The sequence below is a fragment of the Polyergus mexicanus genome, unplaced genomic scaffold, assembly GCF_030449975.1.
Source record: "Polyergus mexicanus isolate NDT 795.1 unplaced genomic scaffold, iyPolMexi1.0 SCAF_14, whole genome shotgun sequence".
Classification (NCBI taxonomy): Eukaryota; Metazoa; Arthropoda; class Insecta; order Hymenoptera; family Formicidae; genus Polyergus; species Polyergus mexicanus.
This window is the reverse complement of record NW_027223334.1, coordinates 6,452,143-6,476,251: the sequence shown is the minus strand read 5'-3', so window position 1 is coordinate 6,476,251 and position 24,109 is coordinate 6,452,143. Positions and strand designations below refer to the sequence as shown.

At 36.7% G+C, this 24,109-nt stretch overlaps 1 protein-coding gene across 5 annotated transcripts in view; it reads left to right on the top strand.

Moving 5' to 3' along the window:
- The first annotated feature begins 211 nt into the window (after positions 1-211).
- Positions 212-24,109, top strand: part of LOC138939398 (limbic system-associated membrane protein) — a 143,610-nt gene continuing 119,712 nt past the window's right edge. For all 5 annotated transcript variants that reach the window (XM_070307152.1, XM_070307149.1, XM_070307150.1 and 2 more), the window contains exon 1: positions 212-1,125. The gene's annotated coding sequence lies outside the window, so the exon portion shown is untranslated. The remainder of the gene's footprint in view (positions 1,126-24,109) is intronic.

Genomic DNA, 24,109 nt, shown 5'->3' with positions numbered 1-24,109 from the left:
AGGCTCGCACGACAGAGAAAGGATCGCGTTGGAAGAGGATCGAAGGAAAGCACGGAGACTGCGTGAGAGCGGGAAAAGCGTAGTTGTTGGGGGTGGAAGCGGAAAAGCGATGGAACGAGGGTGGCGGAGAGAGAAAAAGGGGAAGGGGATCGGACGGAGACAGAGGACGGAGGGTTCGTTTGCCGAGCTCAGTTACGCCGCGCCCCTTGCGATGAGCGTTACACTGGACGGGTGAGATCGTTGTGTCTTCTCGAGAAAGAGAGAGAGAGAGAGAGAGATCGCTCTCCTCTCCTTGGTTATCGTTCTTCTCCTTTTTTTCGCAATGGTGAGAATAGCGTAGGTCGTCGCGAGGAAAAGTTGGGGAAAAATATTTCGTAAGAAAACAGATAGCACGTTGGAGAGATGTGCACGTGTCTCTCTATCGAAGAATTAATACTCGACGTTATCGATGCCCGCGACGGCGTCATCATTTAAAATTTCACCGTCGATCGAGAATGCTGGATGGTTATCGAATCGCGCATGATTATTTAGCGTAAAAAAGACACAAGGAATTGTGAGGCACAGCTGTTCTTCACGCGTGGAAAGGTGTTTATTACACGAGGGCGAATTATTCGAGAAACTGCACGACATATATATATATATATATACATTGATGGATTATATAAATTTTTCGGATTTGTGTATAATACAGACAATGTGATTTCTATTTAATTAACCGGATGGTGATGGAGTGACGGCCATATTTGTTTGCTCGAAAAACATTCACCGACGTCTTAATCGAAATAACTCGATCGTGAAACTATCGTCATTTACGAAAAGGGACTTGGATATCTACCTGTTCGGATTTGAAGCTTATTTAAATTATCGAGACCGGAGGAATGCTCGCAATGATGTAGAAGCGCGGTGTGGCAAAGTTTTAACAGATAAAATACTTTCGGAAGAAAATATGAACATGATTGAGTGATCGATACGTGATTTCGTTTAAGAAGTTTCCCGTTTGCGGATAGGAAAGTATGAAGTAGCCGAAACTTTCAGAAACTTTCAAAACTTTTCGTTGATCATTTAAATTTGAATCGGATGAAGCAAAATTAAAGAGCGGTACAATCTTCAGATCAGCTGTCAAAGGTAAATACTTCATATATTTCGCACATGCCTATATTTCGTGCATGACTTTCAAAGAATTATTTAAATGGCGCCGTTTATCTGATGGTCAAGAAATTTCCATATTGTTTTACATTCTATTAAAAAGACAATTATTTTATAAATATTACAATGCTTGAATATTTTGAAAATTAATATATGTTTACATATATATATATTATAGTATATGTGGAAAAAAAATATATATATAATAACGATTCTTTCATAGCAATATTTTTTGTTGAAATAAATTCTTTTTACGCGATTTTGTATAAATATCGATTGTGATCTAATATATAGGAATACAGAATATTTACATACGGTTGCGAGAAATGTATATAACCATATCGATGGATACAATTTTGTCTAGAATGAAAATTATGAATAAGCCGACGGAGAGATTGAAATTATTTAAAAATTAATATATATTATACACAGAAAAAGTGCATGTAAAAAATATATACACATATATTGTACGTATATATTTTTTTGTACGCGCAACGTTATTTTTAAGATAGCGTGTATCGGAAAATATCGTTGGACGAAGGAAAAAAGCTCCATCTTTTCTATCGAGTGACGAAAAGAACACGCTAAATTTCACACTTGCTCTCGCGTTTTTCCTCGCCGCAGAAACTATAGTAAACTAGGTCGAAGCATAAAGCGCTCTGCATTTATTTACGAATTATGATTCCGCGAAGAAAGAATAAATCTAAGTTTTCTGGCACACTATACGCTGTATAAATTCGCGTTGATTATCCGCAAAAGGCGGCTGCACGAATCTCGAGAAGCAGTATTTTCGGACAGTGAAGGTAGCTTCGGTGCCACGGACAAATTATTACGAACAATTAATTGCGTACGTTTTTCGCGGGAGCCAACAAAAAGAGGAAATCGAAAACATTGAAGCTCAAGCGAGCTTTTAACTATCCGGACGGAAATGTCGAGAGAGCGCAGTCGGCAGAATCTATTCGAACTTGCTCGATTTGGGGGATCGGGCAAGTCCAGATACATTCGAGTTTTAAAAGTCAAGCGCGATTCAAGTTTTCCGACTGTGTTGTAAAGAGAATAGACAGTTGTGTACGTCTCGCTATTGAATCGTCTAGGTCATACCAAGATCGATAGACAAACTTGAACTCGATCATCGCCGACTTTATCTCTGACTGCCGATTTCCGCCTATTAAACGTTTCATTTTACGATCTTCAAGTCGGATTACGACGATATAAACGGACGAGACTGGAGAGAGAGAGAGAGAGAGAGAGAGAGAGAGAGAGAGAGAGAGAGAGAGAGAGAGAAAGAGATAATCCTTTATGGATGTAATTTAATTTTTTCGATATTATATATATTTTTGTTAATTTACAATCTAATATAATTTATACAATTCACTCTGTAAAATATGGCAAAAGTTTGAATAGAAAATAATCTTTTAGAGATAGAAAGATATACTTAACATGAAAAAAATTAAGTAAAAATAATATGATTATTATCTGTCAACATACTTATTAATTCTAAGAATTTCTAATCTTTCAATCGTCAATGTCTAGCCGGAAATTTCACTTGTAATTTTTCTTGAACCGCGCGCTCAGCCGGAATAGCGTGTCTTGATTATAAACAAATTAAAATAATTAAAATCGAGCGTTTTTATCAGCGGGTTCCTATCAATTTTTTTCGTGACAGGCGGAAGAGATGCCACCAAACTGTGAAAATCCGTCGGGTTTTGCACTTTTTGTCAAAAGATTGGATGATTAATCACGCTGTCCTATATCCTCTTGTGCCGTTTGGTATGTGTGCATGTCTATATACATACGCAATATGCAATAATTTCCCTGCGCATATGCGTCACTCGGGCCGTGTACCTTTTAGGTGAACGAGAATTCATCAATGTCTAAAGCTGGAGTGAAGCCTTCCCGAGTGATTGACCGCAGCTAGGGCCTGGTCATTCCGTGTTGTTTCACTATCAAGTCTAATATTTCTAATCTAACGGGGTGTCCAATATTTCAGGAACATTTCTAGTTGCTTCGTGAACGTATAACGTTTAGCGATAAGAATGAATTGCCGTCATATTACGATAATTTCTCGTTTCTTTTTCTCAAGAGAAAAAAAATTTGTATTTAATTATAATTTGATTGATATTTGTTATAACAATTTTTATATATTCACAAATTTTCATTCATGCTTTTAGCCTATCGATCAACCTTTCTCTAACAAGTATGTGATTTCAATGTCACGCTGTCAATCAATTTGCGTATGAAAAGTCACTCTAATAAAGAAACTAACATTTTTCTTGGATAATTTGATGGTATTTGAGAAATTGAATTAATTATCATATTATATAATACAATTTTTAAAGATACGAGCAACATTAGGAAATTAATTTTATCAATATTGAAGAACGTTAGGAATCACGATTACGTCATCTCCCATAAGCGTATCAGGTTTACCCGACGCATCAACACTCCGACCTCGTTCAACCCTTTAATCCACATGAGATACGTACGTATGAGATTAGACGATTCGGCGGAAACGGAGAACCATTGGATATCCCGCGCTTATCCCGCTCGCTCGACGACCTCCGCAATTCACGTTAGACCGAATACGACCACGGATGGTCGGCGAGCTTATGAGCTTTTCAACGCGCGGATCAACGGTCTCGAAGCTCTCGTCGAACAAGAACGACATACCCGGCAGGCATATATGTATCGCGGTCGATTAATTCTCAATGCCGCCTCTCATCGCTTCCCGATTCCGTAAATGAGCGCTACCGTGTAATGTCGTACGGTGTTTAAGCGAAGGCGCGCACGTATATTTCACGCGCGATTCCTGCAGCTGATTGCCTATTTTATTCGCGCATCTCGCCACATCGTATTTAAGCAAAGGCGTTTATTCTGAGAGGCGACTTCGCTCACGATCTGGAAATGTTACGATGCGTGACATTTGGGGTGTTGTCCAAGAACGAGTTCTCTCTCCAATTTGCACGAGGATAATCTAGCGTCGTAACCGTGACTCGGGTGAGATTAATTATATCGATTCATTTTTAATTCGTATGCAGTCGCCGACGATAGTAGCGAGAGAAAGGCATACTTATAACAATTGCAACAATTCGATGTCATTACAGAGTTTTATATATTAGCGTCACTATACTATAATATATATCGCATTCGTCGAGAAGATCAGATTATATGATTGACTTATTAAAAGGACATTTCTGCGCGACGAATACCGTGGAATAAATTTAATAATGTCAAAATTTGGAGAGAGGAAACAATATGTGTCTAACAAACTCTATTACATTAAAATTACACAATATGCTGTTTGATAGGCGTTGTATGCTATGCGTATATAGCGAATTAATCATATATCGGGTAGATATAGCGTGAAATATGGGGAACGGATAGTGATCAAATATAGATATAATTACGTGTAATCGATGGAAAGCTCGTATAAAACGACCATCGGCATGATTGTCCTAAAAAAATACGCGATATCGCTAACAATAAATGGCTATATAAATTACGAAACAAAAAATCGGAGATATTTCTATTTTATGTAACAATCTATCCTGCGTATATATGAAATTCTCTTTAATATTCGGAATACGCGAAATTTCGCGCTCGAAAGTAATGGCTTTGTTACGCGGGGGGATCGATCGTGTTCCGGCGCAAGATTTTGGCATTGCTTGTGCCGCGAAAAAAAGAAAAATTGGCAGCGTTGAAATCTGCACGTTTTTACGGCAATTGTGTAACGCGAAATAGCCTCTCGAAATTACTTTCTCGTGACGCGCGCAATCTGGAATATTGTCCACTTTCCTCTTAACACACAAATATAGTTTTGCATCTATATAAAAGTTCAATCAAGCCGGAGTAACCGGATTATATGTCCCTCGTTCATCCATATTTCGCGATGAGTTCGCGATGAATATTTCCTAAACCATACGAGATTCGCTGTATCGAAAAAAAAAAACATATAAAATGTAATAAATATATCGAATCGGGAGGGTGGGAGGAGGTCAGGGCAAAATAATTACATCGTGATGCACGCTAAGTTTAATCAATCATCGCAAACACCCCCTCTCTTTCTCTCTCTCTCTCTCTCTCTCTCTCTCTCTCTCTCTCTCTCTCTCTCTCTCTCTCGCATCTTCCCTCAAGGGAAACACAAAGATCCTGTAATTTAATGCAACGCCGCAGATTAGATTGTGCATACATTAACGAGCGTTCCCAGATAATTTTTAACTCTGCAGAATCTCCTCGTCGAGGTAATCGTTGAATCTATAATAAAATATCGCAAGTACACGTTTTCCGTATTTATCCGCGTATTCGTGAACTACAATTCTCGCTATTTTTTTTCACGCATGAAAAGAATCTTCCTTTTTTTTTTCTGTGCTAAAAATCTAAAATAGAACTGTGAGATACGAGTTCTATTTATTCGCGCGTTCACGATAATGTTCCTTTACGTTTTTACGCCCGATGATGCTCGTTTTCAACAGGTTAATTCGCAGATAATTCGAGGTACAAATCGAGGACAGAGAAGATGAGAAGGAAAATAAAATTCTTTAAAAAAAAGAGTAACAGAAGAATTCATTTTCTATATTGTTTGCATTCTCGGATTGTGATACCAAGCGTGTGTTTTCTCCATGTTCCGCATTATGGGCGGAATAACGACTCAAGTTCAAATCGCAGTGTCGCCGGGAAACGAGAACGACAAATGAATTTCAACATGAGTCTAGTTTTGTAATCCTGTTTAAAAATTAATGACAATAGAATCGCTGAAAATCATTCTTAAATCTATCCATCGCGCTAAGCTTATTACGAGTTTATGCCAGACTTCTAGTTTGTGTTGCGCAAATTATCATTTTCTGCATAATTTTCAGAATTTGCGCGATATTATCATAATCACGAGAAAGAGAGCGAATATTAAATGAGAAATGAGAGAGCTGAAAAAATATCACAAGACTGCCTTATTCGCTCTTTTCTTTATTATTCATTTAACTGGATACATCTTAGAAATTAATTGATCAATAATATATTGACGAATGTTTCACTTTATTTCTCTGCTTATATGGTAGATATTAAATTCCATTTAATATATATATATATATATCTGTACAATGTGTGTATAATTTTGAAGCACTCTGAATTTGCATTCGCTTCGCCACAGAAGTAGTGATGCACGTGCAATTGTAAGTGACAACTTATCGATGCAAACTTGATGATGTGAATATTGAATGTCATGCAGCGTATACATATCAAACGTAAATCAACATTGTGAATGTATTAATTATTCGCCCGCGAGACACAGGAGCGAGTTTCTAAAATCTGACAGTCACGAGCGGAACTGCAACTGGTTAATATGTTCGAAGATTATTTTTGCAACAAAACACGCGTTATATAATACAAACGCATCCGTAGTATTGCACGCGATGAAATATTATAATTGCCTTAAAGAAACATTTATAACCCATCGATATATCGTAAGAAAATTCTTATTTGCAATATTTGCATGTTTATTTAAATAAACAAATATAGTTAATAAAGTAATAAAAATCTCTTTTAAACGTCGATTCAAAAATATTTCATTCCCACATTTCTACATCTTTTAGTTAATAAATCAATCTTATACGAAACTTAAAAAAGGAAAAATATCAAAATGCCATCAATCTTTCCATTCGCACACATTCACATTTATTTGTAAATTATTAATTGGAAGCACCCAAACAAGCGTTTATTGATTCATGTTTCTCGCTATTACATACGAAGCCGTTGTAAATATATAAAAAATAAATCCTAATTATTTCGTAATAATTTTTCATGACAATTCATACAATTCTCTGTCGAACTGTATATCGATCTCAAAAATATTGTATATTATGTTATTTCACTTTATTTCCCGAGCCATCTTGGCATCTTTCCATGCCTTTTATTTTCGCGAATTTTTACAACGGAAGAGAGAACAGTCTCTTTCACGCCGAACTCATAATTCTTCCCGTGGTCAGAAATACGTACCGTGAAGCTTCGTGCAACCGCGGCACAAGGCACAAGCGTAAATTCGCAGTTACGCCTTTTCTTCCTCCACCTCGCAATAAGATGGTTAACGTTTAACGTAAGGCGTCGCGGCGTATCAGGATTTTGTGAAAATTAACAGCGCCCGCGTGAAATGAGCATGAAAACGGAGAGTGGCTTGAACATATTTACATAATTCTTTTATTTATGTTCGCGTGATGCAATGGCGACAATGCACGTTAAGGAAACGCGCCAGTGCTGGAAAAAGCACGTATTCCAGGACGGTACACATCAGGTTGCACAAAAAAAAAAAAGAAAGAAAGAAACAGATCAGTAATTCCATTTTCAAATAATACCCTTTGGATCTACAAACAATATCAAATATAATAAATACGAGATAAATTCTGCGATTTGTTAATTCTTTTTTTCGTTTGCATACATTGTTTTCACGTATGCACTCTCAGAAAGGATTTCTGATAACGAGACAAAAAATATTCTTGACATATTTAATCGCATCACAACCTTATGCGGTATAAAAATAAAACAATTTTAAAATTAAATCAATAATTCCTTTTCTTCTCTCTCGAATTAAATAAGATTGTCTTACTATCTTGAGACAAGAGTAACATATACAAATCTAAGCTTATATATTCTTGCATTTAGAATAACTCGATGTTAGATCGCTACAAATTTCCATCGTCATCTTTGTGAGAAAATTAACGGGATAGCACCAAGAGCATTTTATTCTAGATTTAAGAATTTTTCATTTAAAATTAAAATATTCCTTTTTCAATAATAAATATGATTGTCGCTATATAGATCCTATTTTATGATAGATTGAAGAGTAATAGCATTAGATCCGGAAATCTTTTCTGTGGGTATGCAACGAACGGTCTGAGTTTAAAATATTCGTTTAACATTTTTTTCGAAATTTGCTATATTTTTCTACTGCAATATTTTGCAATATTATAATGAGAGAGGGAGATGTTTGTATATATCTTAAACAATAGAAAATTTTATTATCTTTTTAGTTCTTCAAATTCAATCAAATATATTGCCAAGCGAGTAAAATTTCAAGATACGCAAGTTGTGTATATCCTTGACAATGTGACTTTAATTTTCCAAGTATTCCGGTAGAAATTTAAGAATTCGTCAGGACATTGTTATCGAATTTTAGCCATAATGAATGATTAACAAGGTAAAAGTCGATTGAAAAGTCATTATCGTTAGATATGCTAATCGCGAAAGTGGAGGCCGCCGTGGACGCATCCTCGTTTTAAGTTTCCGACAACATCCACTGAATTGCTAACTGTACGATCATCGGCACGGGACGGGTGTCTGAGGAACTTTCGTGACGAATCTCGTTTCGAGCGTGCTCGCATAATTTTGCCATTGAACACGACTGAGGGTACAGTGCGCGCCGCATTTCGTGTCGCCCCTTTACGAGGGGGAAACTCGTCTAGTTCCCCCAGCGATCCTGCTTCAACCTCCGGTTATCCGATCTTGTCGCACTCATTCGTGTTTTATCGTACACCCGTCTTCCATTCTCTCTCTCTCTCTCTCTCTCTCTCTCTCTCATCAATGTACTCTCTTGCGATCTCTTCTCGCGCGTCCGTGGCTTCCTTCGCTAGACCGGAATACAAATTACCTGGTAGCATGTCGCCTCGGAAGTAAAGTAGATAACGGCAATTAGAACATCATCCGGGACATGGAATGGCATGAGTCTGAATCGTTTAATCCGGCGACCCTTTTCTTACGAACAGCTAAAACGCATTTGACGCGACGCGAAATTTCGTCGGCTATACATTAGCGATCGTATTAAACGTCGTCGTGTCGACGATAATGATAATCAGCTCGACCTATATTCGCTGATAGGATCGGGCAGGAAGAGAGGGGGGAAGACGGGGGACGTTTAGTACAAATCATTTATGCATTTATGCTAAAGCAGTGTTCAAATATGTGGCTTGCCAATAAAAATAATATTCCGGAGGGAAAAGAATGTAAATCTTTGTTCCTTATCATTAATTATTCGTTCGGAAAAATTTGCCGTCCCCCTCGCATCTTTTCGTTGTCCTATCTATAACGAAAAATGAAGAAACTCGGGCTTTATTAACCGACGAATAAGCATGACGAAAATGCAATAATTTGACAATTTAATAAATTACAATTTGTAAAAATAAAATTAATTAATACAGTGTATTGTAACAAAGGGCTATTTGTTATTTAAGGGCTGAAATATAATAATTAAAACCGTGGCAAAAAATACATACATATACGAGTTTTTAATTTAATTAATCAATTCATTCAATTTCTATCGCGCGCAATTCGTTTGAGAAGGTTCATTTTAGCAGCAAGAATCGAAGGAGGAGAGAGTATTAAGGAATTAATATATATATATACGCAAACTTAAACATTGAAGAGTAAACTTATTCATGGAAAGTCGTGCGTATGGAGTAAACAGCACGCTCCTCTTTCACTATGCTTTCTTCGGTAAATAAAATCACTCGAGCGTTCCTATAATTTCTTGAAATGCAATCGCTAGATTTATCGTTCAACCTGTAACATCAGCTATGCGTCGTAATCTCTTACGCATTCAGATTTCTCTTTGACAGGAATACACTCTGTCAAACTTCATCGCTTGTGAAAGATAGTCTCTATCGTCTCTAACGTATCTATCTATATATATATTGAAGTTTATTCCATTAAAATGTGCAAAATTATTATTACAATTTATTTCTATGTGTTTCAAGAAATTGAAATGAATAATTCTTGTTAAAGCATCGATAAAATCGGTTCATGACGGAGGAGAATAATTACAGAGTTATACAGGGTGTCCGTCCATAAATGTCTCATTACTGATTGAAGTTACGAGAAAGTTTAATAAGAGAATTTAATCCGCAAGAAAGTAGATAAAAAGTTTTTGTTCGTAATCTTATCAAGTTATGAAGGTCACTGTTATTTTTTTAAACGAAACCCCCTACTTTTTATTGCTACTATATTCTTATAGCCCTTCTTGAGACCTTTTCAAAACACTATAATAAAGTATTTTTTTCATTAAGTATTTTTCGAGTCATTTTATATCTTAATTTGATATATTTTGATGTAAAATATAAAATCTTTCGCAAAATATTTAGTTTTCGATAAACGTATCGTAATATTTTTATGTACGTCAAGAAGGGCTACAAGAATGCAATAAAAAAGAGGGGGTTCCATTAAAAAAAAAAAAAAAAAAAAAAAAAAAGTAATCTTCATAATTTGAAAAGATTACGAGTAAAAAAAAAATTTTTACATGCGCTACATTACGGACTAAAAACTGTGCTAATTTCTCTGAATAAACTTTCTTGTAACTGCAAACAGTTGTGAGATATTTGTTCGGACATTTATGGACGGACACCCTGTATGTTGACGACAGTACATTAAGCGTTCATTTTTCATATTCATCGCATTTCTCACGCAACGGATGACTAATTGTTTGTCTCGTCCTGACTAACAATGCGTGTTATTGGAATGTACATTGTCACCGTAAATTTGTAAGTTTGTCACGAAGTTATCCGCTAACATCGTTATTGTTGCGTACGATTCGCTTAAATATTCCCATAGATATACAAAATACAAATAAACTGCTTGTGTATCGTTTCAAAGGTATCAGACAGATAACGACAATTAAAATTTCAATTAGTCGAGCCCAATTGTTAGAAAATAATTTCAAAACTTTTTTTACAACACGCACGCAATAAACGTTTATACAAAGAGAAATATGTTCTATGAAGGAAAAAAAAGGTACAGCGCGAAAAATAATCGATGCTCAGAGGTTGAAAGCGAGTAGAGTTGCGTCATTTACGGTACGTACGAATTGACTTGGCCAGGGAACTGGGCAAAGGTGTTCGCGTAAACAGTGTCCAACTGAAGAGAAGTTTCGGGGGAAGCGGATATCCGTGTCACGTATGTAACCAGTCGAATCGTTGGAGTCTACTTGAAAATTGAACGGCTGCGCTTCGTATAAAGACGGAGACGGGGAACTTCACCGGGCAAACTCTATATGCGTTCGCGGAGAGAGTTTCGTCGATAGTTTTGATTTTGCGACACTCTGTGGTAACTAGCTGGTAAACGCAGCGACGCTCGCTCTATTTCTCGTTGTGGGAATGAAACTTTTGCGAGTAACGCCCTTTCTCCCGCGACTTTTCCTGGCTTGTCTACGTGTCGGTGCGTCGCTCGATCGGGAGCACGCAATTTTCTTGGATAAACATAGCCAGACGGACGATTTCTTTGGTCAAACGTGTCCCGATGGGTTCGCTCGATGCATTTATTCGTACGTCGTCGTCGAGAGTATCGTAGCGTTACCCGAATACAAAGTTTGTAAAAAAAAAAAAAAAAACAAAAAAAAAACGGGAGAATACCGATTACCGTACGCTTGGAGCGCGTATTTTCAATTCATCTCGCAAGATCTTTAATCTATGACTGTTTTCAACGATGCGCTCTCCATTATACGCGCATCGTTGCTATGTCCGATTAATATCGTTCGGAGAGACGATGGAAAGAGAATACGGATGTTCTTCGTCGTATCGCGCGTGTATTCGTATCGCGAACGGTACGAATCGAGAAGAGGCGAACGAATATCAGATAATGTCAATTCAGCGATAGGAAGGAGTCAGCTGTGAATTCATTGAATGGGATGCAGCAGGGTGCACCGGTGTGTGCATTCGGCCCTCGATTCGGGTGCCGACGTAGCTACTCCGTAGGACGAAATCGCTGAGCAAAGCGATACTAGAAGCATAGGATTTGGACGAACGATGGCGGATGTATCGACGGTCGACTTCATTGATTGAATACATCTACTCTGCCCCGAGCGTTAAAGCCGAATGCGACGTGTAACGTCGTGGCGAGTGAATTCGCGAATCAAAGATGCGCGGTAATGTGATTTAACGATCGATGAATGATCGGATGATGCAGTAAATAGAATGGCATCACTTTTGCAAGAAGAAGGGAAAAAAACGAGACGCTATTTTTAATATATTTTCTGATGTTCATATCTTTCTCTCTCTCTCTCTCTCTCTCTCTCTATTCGTGTAACGTGTAACGCGATATTCCCCCAATTATCATAACAACACAAATTAATTATTACAGTAAATATACGACAATTATCTCGGGCGAGCAATATTATTATAATTTCCATAGATATTCGTATACGTGCGTACACGTGCGATCCCGATGCATTCGATAAAGTACCGAAAAATCTTGCGATTTTTCCTTTTTTTCTCGCCAATACGATTTTCCTCCGTAGAACATTTTCATCGAGTTTGTTATGACAGCGGTACGAACATTTGCGTTCCGCACGAGATACAATTCCACTAGAGCGAAAATTACATTATCACGGGTAGAGCTGAATATATATTAGTACGTATACCTATATACAGCATACAGGGACAAGTCTCGTGTACGTACACGCGTATAATAAGCACGATGCGCATTATGCGGCTCTAATACTGAAACCTATCCGGCGTACGTTTCTTTACGCAAAATATACGTAGACGCAAACGGACGTTATACAATTCGCTCATGCAGCCCGCAGTGCTAAACAATACAGAAACGAGATTTTATAGGGGATCCCTACCCATATTAATGCCTAATTGTTCCTAATACGCGGACAAAGACCGCAAACATCGCATTCATTTCCCTCGTAAATCATTTTCACAACGAAAAATCGTGTCTCGTATTGTCATCGCGCGCGCATACACATAATGAAGAAGTCCTCTCGTATAAAAACATATTCTCTCGTCACGCTTGTAAATATTTTCCAATCTGCGACAAACGCATTGACGCGAATTACGACCCGCAAACCGTACGAAGCAGGGGGGGGGGGCAAGTAGTCTCCCTCTCTCTCTCTAATTGGATTAAACATCGGTCCGAACACCTTCGGAAGAGCGATTAGAGGATAATCGACGCCAGCGCGGGATATCCTCTTACTAGATTAGGCGTTAAATAGCGTTAGGCGTTGTAATTTCCGACACTTATCGTAAAGTGTTCCACCTTGTAATAATGTATGCCGAATCTTTTCGTTGCATAAAATAATAGGATTAATTGCCGCGGCGTAATATTCTGCTTATTTCGAGAATTTTCTTATTATCTCTTAGATATGTCTGAAAATTTTTAATTCGTTATTTATTTTAAATTTATAAAGATAATTGCGTTAATAACAAGGACGATGTCAACGGAACGATAGTTTAAAGTATATCGAAAGGCTTTTTAATCGATGTTTAAGCGATATATCTAGTCGAAGCACCATTTCAATATGCATTAATTTCCAATTGGTTTCCGTATGAGAATGCAAAAGTGACACGATACGATCGGGTTTGCAACACTCAACCTCTCTTCTCTCAACCGCTCCTCTTAACGGCTATTATGTACGCATTTTCCCTCTCATTTCTTCTTACCACTTTGAATTCCATTCCATCAACACGGCTGTGCTCGCGTGTTTAGAGTTCCGGAGGTCCTACAATTATCCAGGCAATTAACGTCAAATCAATTTTTCATTACTTGAGATTTTTGAAATAAAATATATATTTATATTTATTTATTAAATTTATATTTATTTATTTATATCGTTATAAAGCGACCGCTTTGGAAATATTTTTTATTATGAAAAAAATAATCCTGCGTGTCGAGATGGAAACAGATATGCTATTCGGTATGTGAGGAATACTTATTTATTTATTTATTTATATCGTTATAAAGCGACCGTTTTGCAAAAATTTCTTATTATGAAAAAAATAATTCTGCGCGTCGAGATAGAGACAGATATGATATTCGGTATGTGAGGAATACTTATCAGGTTTAAATTAGCACTATCAAAAATGAGACTCGTATAAGTATCCCCTATTGCTTGTAATCGCTCAATATTGCGCAGATTTTGCTTCGCCTCCATTTGTCACGACATCGAGAGGATGCATCTGCTTTCACTTCTTTGCGGCATTAATTTTCCGATCGATTTTCGCGAAGCGAACGATCTTGCACGAAGTAACCATAATTCCGCGTCCAACTGAAATCTCTCTGAAACGCGAGGTCCTCGTATATCCCGCGTATCATCAACCTACGTGTCGACGCTTTCTACATCGTCTAACCTTCCATTTTATCAGTCCACTTAACTGTATGCCTTTGCGTCTATCAATCTACGCATATAGCATCCGCGTCAATTTGCGCCAACTTCATGAATACGTAAATGTATGTCACGTCACGTTCATAGACATATATCTCACGTGATATCCATCACAGCGGCAATCGGTTCAATAGGATCGATCGAATGTCACCGCGACCTAATCGACCTAATCGCCAATGCGCTCGATGTGTTGAAACATTTATCGCAAATATAGCGTTCTTAGATGTTGACCCTCCGATACGTATCGTTATCAAGCGCGACGTGATTCTTGAAAGTATTTAATCATCGTGTAATTCTGCAATTAATTTTGTATTACAGTACAACGCAGTAATAATGACGAATTCTACCGTAAATAAAACACAAGCTACATTATCGAAATAAAGTGTGTAATTTAGAAATTCTGTCGATAAAAAAATGCAATAGAAGGCTAATATAATATAAAATGATAGATTTAAAAATTGTGTGTAACCAGAGTGTCGAAATCGTCTACCTTCAATCGTTCAGTAACAACGGCAAATGCCCGTTTCGTTATTGCCATTCGAATTCTGTTGCCTGCTCGTGAGTGATATTTTATCGAGATTCTTTCGTGTCGAACCTCGTCTCGTGCTATTTCATTTCTATGGAAATAATGTGTACGACCACTAACGGGCATCTGTCGTTAGTTTCAAAAGAATGATGGGAATCTATACGATGCGCTGTCCGACTAGTATTGGCTAGTAACCTCGATCAAATCGATGCATCGAAGAAGGATGCTGTTAATATCACGAAATAGATAATACGAATCATCACAAGAGATCGACAATTTTATCGGTGCTTTTTTGACTCGAAATTTTGCTGCAATTTCCTATGTCAATTTTCTCATGTTTATGAATTGTAAAGAATTTTTATAGATTTAATTATGTTAGAATGTGAAGATTATTGTACATATATCTAAATTTTTAAAAGAGAAATTTTTATCAAAATTATACATTAAATAAGTTAAAAAGACAGGATGATTTGACTGCTTGCTTAAAACATCCAAGTAGATGTTAGATTGATAATTGAGATGGAAAATGAGAGAAAAATTGCCACTCGGACTATCGTTCGTTATATTTCAATATCAGTTTTACTTATTACATTATCAGCGAGTGATTGATAACGGGGAGATATTACAATATCTGTGTCGAGAATTTTGCAGTGATTTTTACCGCGGTGACACGACTGCGAAATGTGCGGGATAATTAGAAAAACTGGGACAATACTGTCGTAAAACAGAGAACTCGTTAAGCACAAATATTAAATTTTACTTGCACTGGATCGACGCCAGTATTTAAACGCGTATCGGTGCCCACAAAGCGCCACCACGCCTATCCATTCTCATTCTGCTCTAGGGCAATTCTACAATGAGCTCGACGCGCGCACATCGGCGCAATATGACGACAAAGCGACGTCGAAAAATTGAGCGCGTATGCATATGCAAAAATTGAGTATTTAGGAACGCGTGATATTTACTCTCGCGCGAGTAATTTACAATATATAATTTTATAAAAAGATTCTCACGCTCGGCGCATTTTCTAAATATTTCTTCGTACGTATAAATTGTTTATCTCGATGCGTAAGAGGTGCGCGTCTTTTCTTTATATTTATTACCATAACGTTGCTTATATAAAATAAACTGTTGGTTGTCACGATCCGTTACGAGACTTAATCTATCGTCAACTTGTGCGCCCCGCGATCTTCGCAGCGGGATTCCCAAACGATACGGCGACATTTGTACACGTAAATGGCACGTACCGCAATTTATTTTTAAGTAGACGATCTTTTCTCTCCCGAAACAATGAGAGGAATACGCGGGAGTGTGCGGTAAACTGGATTCGCTACTCCAAGCTTCGCGAAACCTCGGAAAGCTCGAAAGCTTGCGATCTCGAGGCTAGGTAAAACTTGAGAAACATACACACACACACACTTTCACACGCACGCAGCTGTATATACTCGTGCAAGGGGGGAGGAGAGGAGAGAGGGATTAGACTTTCTCATATATGCCCGCATAAGTGTACGTTAGTGCTGAAATGCCGCGATGCCCCGCGCACGTGTATGTATTGTAGTTACCTATACGCGCGTCTCGCATCAAACATTCATTCGACTGCACGGTAGCACGAAATGGAGTCTCGGCTTCAAGCACGCCGGGGTACTCGTGGTGCCGAGGCATTTACCGATCCTTTTCGCCAACTATTTTGCGCTCGCTCGGGATTCACGAGAATCCGGATCGAGCACTTGGACGGAGTCGATCGGCCGATCTCCGCCGAGTAGCTTCTATCGGATTCTTGCGCGTCTGTATGCTTCTATGTATGTATGTATGTATGTGTGCATCTCTGGACTTTAGTCGTTCCATCTCCTCCCGTCTTATATATCAACTCATCTCCGCCCCGCTGATATTTAGGAACGTCGTTCTTTCCCCCCCAACGCATTAACGACGTCCGCATATAAAATAGAAAAGAGAGAGAGAGAGAGAGAGAGAGAATCAGAAGATATATATATACTTATATGTACAAAGAGAAGTGGAACATGATGTGCAATGTGTTATATCAGGTGAACAGTTTGCAATTACAAATATAAGACAAATTTATGGTCATCGCGTGAAATATCTCAGTTAATAAATATGCTTTATTCATTATATCACGATCTATTTTCGGGAGGTGATCCCTTTCAGTATTCGCTGATGCATATAAATATACATGAAAGGTGCGACGGGTGCATTAGAATAATTTATAATTTTGGCCGCTTCTTCCGAGAAGTCTTCCGAAACGCAAGCACTCGGATGAAAGATACTAACAGCAAACCCCGAGATGATGCGTTGACATGAAATTTACTTAAGAAATTTATAATAATTTTGCCGAACGTTTAAAAGATACTGCGTGTATTTCGTCGAGTACATCTGTATTTATGGGGAATATATTGTATATACATATATTAAAGATGCCGATGAACGCCAAGTTAAATAAACGAATCGCTTCTTATTTTTTTTAACTCTTTCATCCTTATCAGAAACAATAGAAAATAAGCGAAAGAGATACTTTTTTTTTTTTTTTTTTGTTGCTTAATTTGTCCCCTCTTGTTGACTCCGAATTAGCACGGCATTAGAACCGCCATTATCCGACGATTCTGATTCTGATTACCGTTGACTTTCGCGATTTTCCTCGACTTCTTGTCCCAACGATATCATTTTAAGGTCCGTCCGCAGATATTTGCAAAATACGAGTCGGCGAATCCACAGATACGTGATACTGTTTCATGGAAACGAGCTACGCTCGCGACCGCGACCCAGCATCGCGAATGCAATAAAAGCACGTCCAATCCACGTTTAAAACGCCACCCCCTTGTTCATACGCGGACTTTTTCGTGTTCACCTGTGTATACATATTCCAAATATCTCTGTCTGACAAATTTAAAGTACTAATTTTGTTATAAACTTTTATCCAATAATTTCCGTCTAGCATACAGGACGCGATACTCATCAACATATCGTATCGATCATTAACATATAATTAACATTTAATTTTAATATTATAATATATTTAACGTATAGCATCAGTGAAAATCGATAAAATTGTTCAATTTGTTAAAACATCAAGAATTAACAGAATTGTGTGTGTGTGTGTGTGTGTGTGAGAAGTATTGCCGTATAAACTTTTGAATATTGCTGATAAAACTACGGCAATTTCCATAATACTCGCTAATACCGGAATATCGTAATTGTGGAACTGGTAACTGACCTAAAAGGCCTATGGTATAAATCCTGTGCGACCCGCACAGGAAAATTAAGTCTGCAATATTAATTCTGGAGGAGCGACCAGCGACAACATCCTCCATTATCCTCTTTGTGGATATAAACATTTAGTTTTTTTTTTTCTCTTGTCTTACAATACGTTGCATTATTGATGCCTTAATGATACGCGTTAACGTTTACTCTCTCGCCGATTGTTTAAGTTCAACGAAGAAAATGATACGCAATTATCTCATAACAGTCCATATATAACAAATCGTGTTATTTATAAATCGTATGTACATTATTTATTCACTAATTACTTATCAATAATCGTTAAACAATCTCAATTCCCTGAAATTACACACTACGCATTTACATACGTTCATCAATGCGTTTGCCTTTTTCATGCAGATCTACCGCGTTTAATTGCAACTTTAACATATATTGATACAAATTGTACAGAGAGCCGCATACACATACACATTTACTCATCAAGACACATACCCACATACAGCTTTTAATAAAACATTGTAACGAGGACAGTAGGAGGGATGTCCGCGAGGGTAGAATTTGAATTTTAAATCCATTAAAACGCACCACGAATTTTAATACCAGATTAATAATAAATATCCTAATATATATGCGAGAAAATAATTATTATCATAACATTATAATTATTATTCACTGCATTGCGTTATATATTGCTCTGGCGTCTCCACTTAATATTATTGCAATAATTGATTTGATTATACATATATCGTCAGACAAAGAGAATTTTCATGTAAATTATTAATGAAATAAAACGCACGCACTTCGTACCGAGCTGCAAATATGACAAATAGAAGGTACTAAATATGAACGTATTAACACAATTTATATTTTTATGTCGCAGGCTTTTTTTATAAACAATCTTTTTATTTATAAAGCCCAGACTTTTCGTCAAACGTCGTCCTGTAAAGATTTAATAATATTAATTTATAGAATTTAATTAAATTTATTTATAAAAAAAACAAGGCTTTTTTAGATATACAAAAAAAAAAGAGTTATATCGCATATTTTTTCAATGAGTTTTCAAAATTTACGATAAACGTTCTATAGTTTCGACTTTCGTTATAAATTTGTCTGAAATACGATTAATATAATATAATTATATTATATTATTTCTCTCGATATATGTTCTCATATTATCTCTTTTAAATTTTAATAAAATCAAGTGGAATACGAATATGAGGAGGAAGATATTAGTTTCCCAGAGGCCGATCAATTACTAACATAAAGCCGGATATCGTTAATGAATTTACACTCATATATTATCTACCAATTATTTTATTGCACAATTACGTAATTTATAAAGCGTTTCCATGGTTATCTCGCTAATCACATTTCATTCTACTTAAAATGTTATCGTACAAAATACTATTACATATTGATTCGTACAGTTACTCTGATTTATACAAGAAGAATCGAAGAGGGAAAAAATTGTGCAGAATAATTTCACGTCAAAACACCATTGATCCTAATAATGGTCGTTGGTCAGAACGTTAGGTTAGCTGAAGAGACGAGGTTGCAATTAGTATGCAAATATAGATGTGCAAGAGTGCTCTACTCTGCATGCTGCAATCAAACAATCTCTATAGGCTGATGAATACATGACGCGTTTACTCTGCAGCGCATTTGCAGTTTACACATATACACATATCATTATAATCTGCGCGCCATTTAGACAATTGCCGTTAATGACATTTTTATATCACGAATACAATAAGATGGCATTTAATTTCATATGCGTGAAATTAAAGTGTGAAAAATTTCAGAGAAGCATGAAATAGTTTTGCGATAAAAATAATTATATCTTGCATCGATTGTTTTCAAAATTTTTCTCTTCCTTTTGATCTTAATTTTCAATCTGATATCTATCGTAATATTTTAATCAGACTTTATCGAAACTATTTCATCTATAGTTTTGCCAAAAATTCTTTTTTTAAGAACATTTAAATTGACTTATATAGAAAAGATTATAATTTATAGATTGAAAATAGGAGGAAAAAGTATCGACTCTCGGATCATTTCTATTTATATAAGAAACGAAGATAGGGAAGAGAGCGTATTGTTTTTAAAATTCACATATTGTAATCGTAATAACGATATAACGCGGCAACTGATCGTCCAACCTTTGTTTGAAAACAACTTATGAATAATCCTGCAATGCAAATGTCATACTGTTTACTATGCCATGCGAATGGCATCACCGGCTATGTTGCATGAATTAATTGGGACGACAAATCAAGTCGAATACACGGGAGAAAAGTAGAGCAAGGTGGAATAAAACCTTGGGGGAGGAAGATAGAACGGAACTGAGGTGTCTCCTGGGTGTCTCCGTTTTAATATACAAAAGTGCGCACTTTCCAGCTATTGCGAGCAACCGGACTTCCGGATATTACCTTCTCGGCGAAGAACGAAACTCGTACAGATATTCGTCAGTCATTCGTTTGAATCGCAAACCTTAATTATAATAATATGCATGAAATGGTTCTGGCACAGGTCGTGACTTAACCGCACGACCTATACGACGAAAGGATGTGGTAACGTCACATTCGTTGCCCTCCTCCTCGCCTAACCATAGATTAATGCGACATAAATGTTAGGATAATCAGCGAGTTTCGCAATTAACACGTGCAGGCGCCGTGGAATCTAGTTAACGCGCCGTTAACGTCACAGCGGTTTGCAATCAATGACAAACGCGTCTCGCTCAACCGCCGATCTGCCTTCTATAGCTCTATCCATCTTCCGCGAATGTAAGTGTGGCATTTCAGTACTTTACGAACCGCAACAACTTTCTCATTCGGAGAATAACGATCGAAGCTTCAAATGGACTTGGCGTCTATTTATCGAAAGGGCGTCGCACTAAAATATATATGTAATCTGTATTTAATTCTATATACTTAGAAATCTTATCTATAAAATTTAATTTTGCAACGGCTACTAAAAAATAAAAATACTTTATTCCCAAATTTCATTTAATTTTATTTGATTTATTTTAATCTTATTAAATTCGTAATTTTATCAATAATGTTTTTACATATTATTATTATGTATATAAATTGGTACCGCTGATCTGTTAAACAAAATATTGCAGTTTGCTGATTTACATTATTAACGGCTCATTGCCCATCGTCATTTGATCGCCCAGATTGGACTAACACAATTTTGACATTTTATTCAAAACGAAAATAAATGCTTAGGCAAACTCTTTGCCGCGCTTTTCAATACGTCATCAAGCTGTATATATACATATCTAAAATTCAGATAATATTTCATCACAAAATCTATTTTCATTGTCACGTGAAAGATCAAGCTGTAATATTAATCTTAATTCTCTTTTTATATTGATATATTATTGAATGATGCATATATATATATGCGCTGTTCATTAATTATTTACGCTACAAAATAATGCTTTTCAATCGACACCGAAACAATTCGCTTATCTTCATCATTCAAAACCGTTCGTATATATGCGTATACAGTCTATCTCTATTTATTCACATAATCGTGCTATATATACAATATCTCATCTCTTTAAAGCCGAACAATTCGCTCGTTGTGCTAGTAATAAACCTAATTACTGCGTCAACATCACAGGACGATAATAATCAGTTGTTGATAGATATTCCTCGATGTTTCATGATAAGCTGATCCGACTTCACACGCTCTAATATCATTTGAAAGCGTTTTGTCTGAGAACATGACTGTCGCATTATCTGTCATTTTGAATAAATCGAGCTAATTGTCGTCGTCACGTCATATCATTGTCACGTGAAATCAGTCATGATATTGAATGCAAGTCCACGAAACATATTATATCTAACATATTATGAGATAAAAACTGCCTGTCCTAGGGGGCATTGTAACTTTTACGAATTGTGAAAGCTCGATGTATAAATTTTCGTAATAATAACGAAACTTCTTTTATGCGAACATCATGAACAATTAGATAAAACATTGATCGCCGATACGTATCTGTCAAATGCGAATAACGAATAATTGAGATGAAAACACTGTCACTGTGAATGACATCACGATCGTGGGATTTGATGCCACGTCACTACATTGCATGTTGCAATGTATGAAAAATGTAAAAAAAAAAAAAAAAAAAATACTATTGACATTTAGTATTAAAATACTTTTGCAATTTACATCTAAGAATTGCCTGCAAAAAAAAAAAAATTACAAAAAGGCAGATACTATGTTATGTATTTTATGCACACATATTCTTCGCATCTTTGAAATATGATTAGAAATTTAATCGTACTGTATGTAGATCAAATTTCCATACTATTATTGCGTGTTCATCTCAATTTCTGATATATTACACAAAAAAGCCTGAAATCTATTCCATTTTAGCATGCGGAGATATTATATTAATGAAATTTTATTCGTCAATGACAGAAATGTTTAAATAATTATAACGAATGAGTGGATCAGGACTGTAGAATGTATGATGCGCTTAATTAATGGATAGATTAGTAGCCCTATCATCGGCGTAGAGTATCGGTAGATCAACGAGAAAATCAACAAGAGCTGTAAAAAAAAATAAAAAAAAAAAATATGAAGCACAGTTGGGTACTCTAGACATCAGATAGCAGCTCGTCGTCGGTTCTCGAAAGCTTTTCGAAGATGAGATAGCAGAACTCGTTCAACTTATAATTGGATCTTTGCGATCAAACAAGGTACAAATCAGGCTGTATACAGCTGAGCGCCCGCATTAACAATGAGATGATAGACGGATATAGATTCGATTCGCCGGCGCTTAAAGAACTATTCACAACTTCAAATGACCCTCCACCCTTCTTTCCACTGCCTCCTACCTCTTTTCTCTCCTCACCACGGTACTCTTTTCGCTACCTTTCTCTGTGACGCTTTCCACGGACCCTTTCCTTCCGTCGTTTTCTCTCGGCGCTGTTATACCCGTCGAAACTTTTCCTGAACTTTGTAAGCCCTTTGAATCGTCGAAATATCTCGAAACTCGCTGTACCGTTTCTAACCTCTCGCCGTTGATCGTCGTCGTAGTTTTATCGAAATCCGCGAACGCTAGAACTGTAAGAACCGCAGGAAAAACAATGTTGAGACAACTACCTTGGTAGCGCGCGGTTTAACAGTCGAGTCCTTTGCGGGCTGCCAAGTTGGTATATATTCTGTTCTGCGGTACAATTCCATCGTACGAATCGAGAGCAGCTTTAAGTCTCCAAAGTGTTTCGAAAATGTCGCAATAAGTTTTATTGTGCTCCCATTTGAATTTCTTACCCTTAAATATATCGTTAACCCTTAATCCTTTAATCCTGAAATATATATTTTAAAATTTAAATCAGCGTTAAATTATAGTTTAAACGATAATTCATTATATCTTAATTAAATATTTATATTACATTATATATCGTATATCTTTAATTATATTATTGTTTAAAATTTTAATTGATTTTCAAGCGCCCACATGTAGATGCGTGCGATATTGTATCGATATATTTCGGCAAAATTATAAATATTGTAGAATATTTTTTTCGTAAAATTACTATATTATTTATATATTATTTTAATGAGACATACACGTATGATTTTTTAAACATATTTATCGAATTATAAAAATAGTTGCGTCAACATATCGTAATAAGCTTTAGTTGTATCGATAGAAAAAACGCTACACACAGGAAAGTATTGATTGTCACAGGCCTTAGAGTCTGGGTCGACTGTGATTTGCCAACAGTTGGCGATCGGCCAAAACTGTAGACAAATGTCCATTCCACCACGAGGATATAAGCCTGTTTACCCTTTGCTTTCTTTGCTACGCGCTTCTTCTCTCTTTTCACCTCTGTCCCGTATCTTAGAAACGAAAATCGGTCACGTACATAGAGAGATACCTCTTCTGCTCACAAGTATATTTAAGATTTTACCCCACGGTCTTTAAAATCCCTGCCATCTCCGTATCTCGCCGCAGAAAGAGTTCTTCTTCTTCTTCTTCTTCTCTCCCTCCCCTCTCCCTTTCCTCTTCTTTTTCTTCCCTTGCAGCTTTAGGTGCCAACATT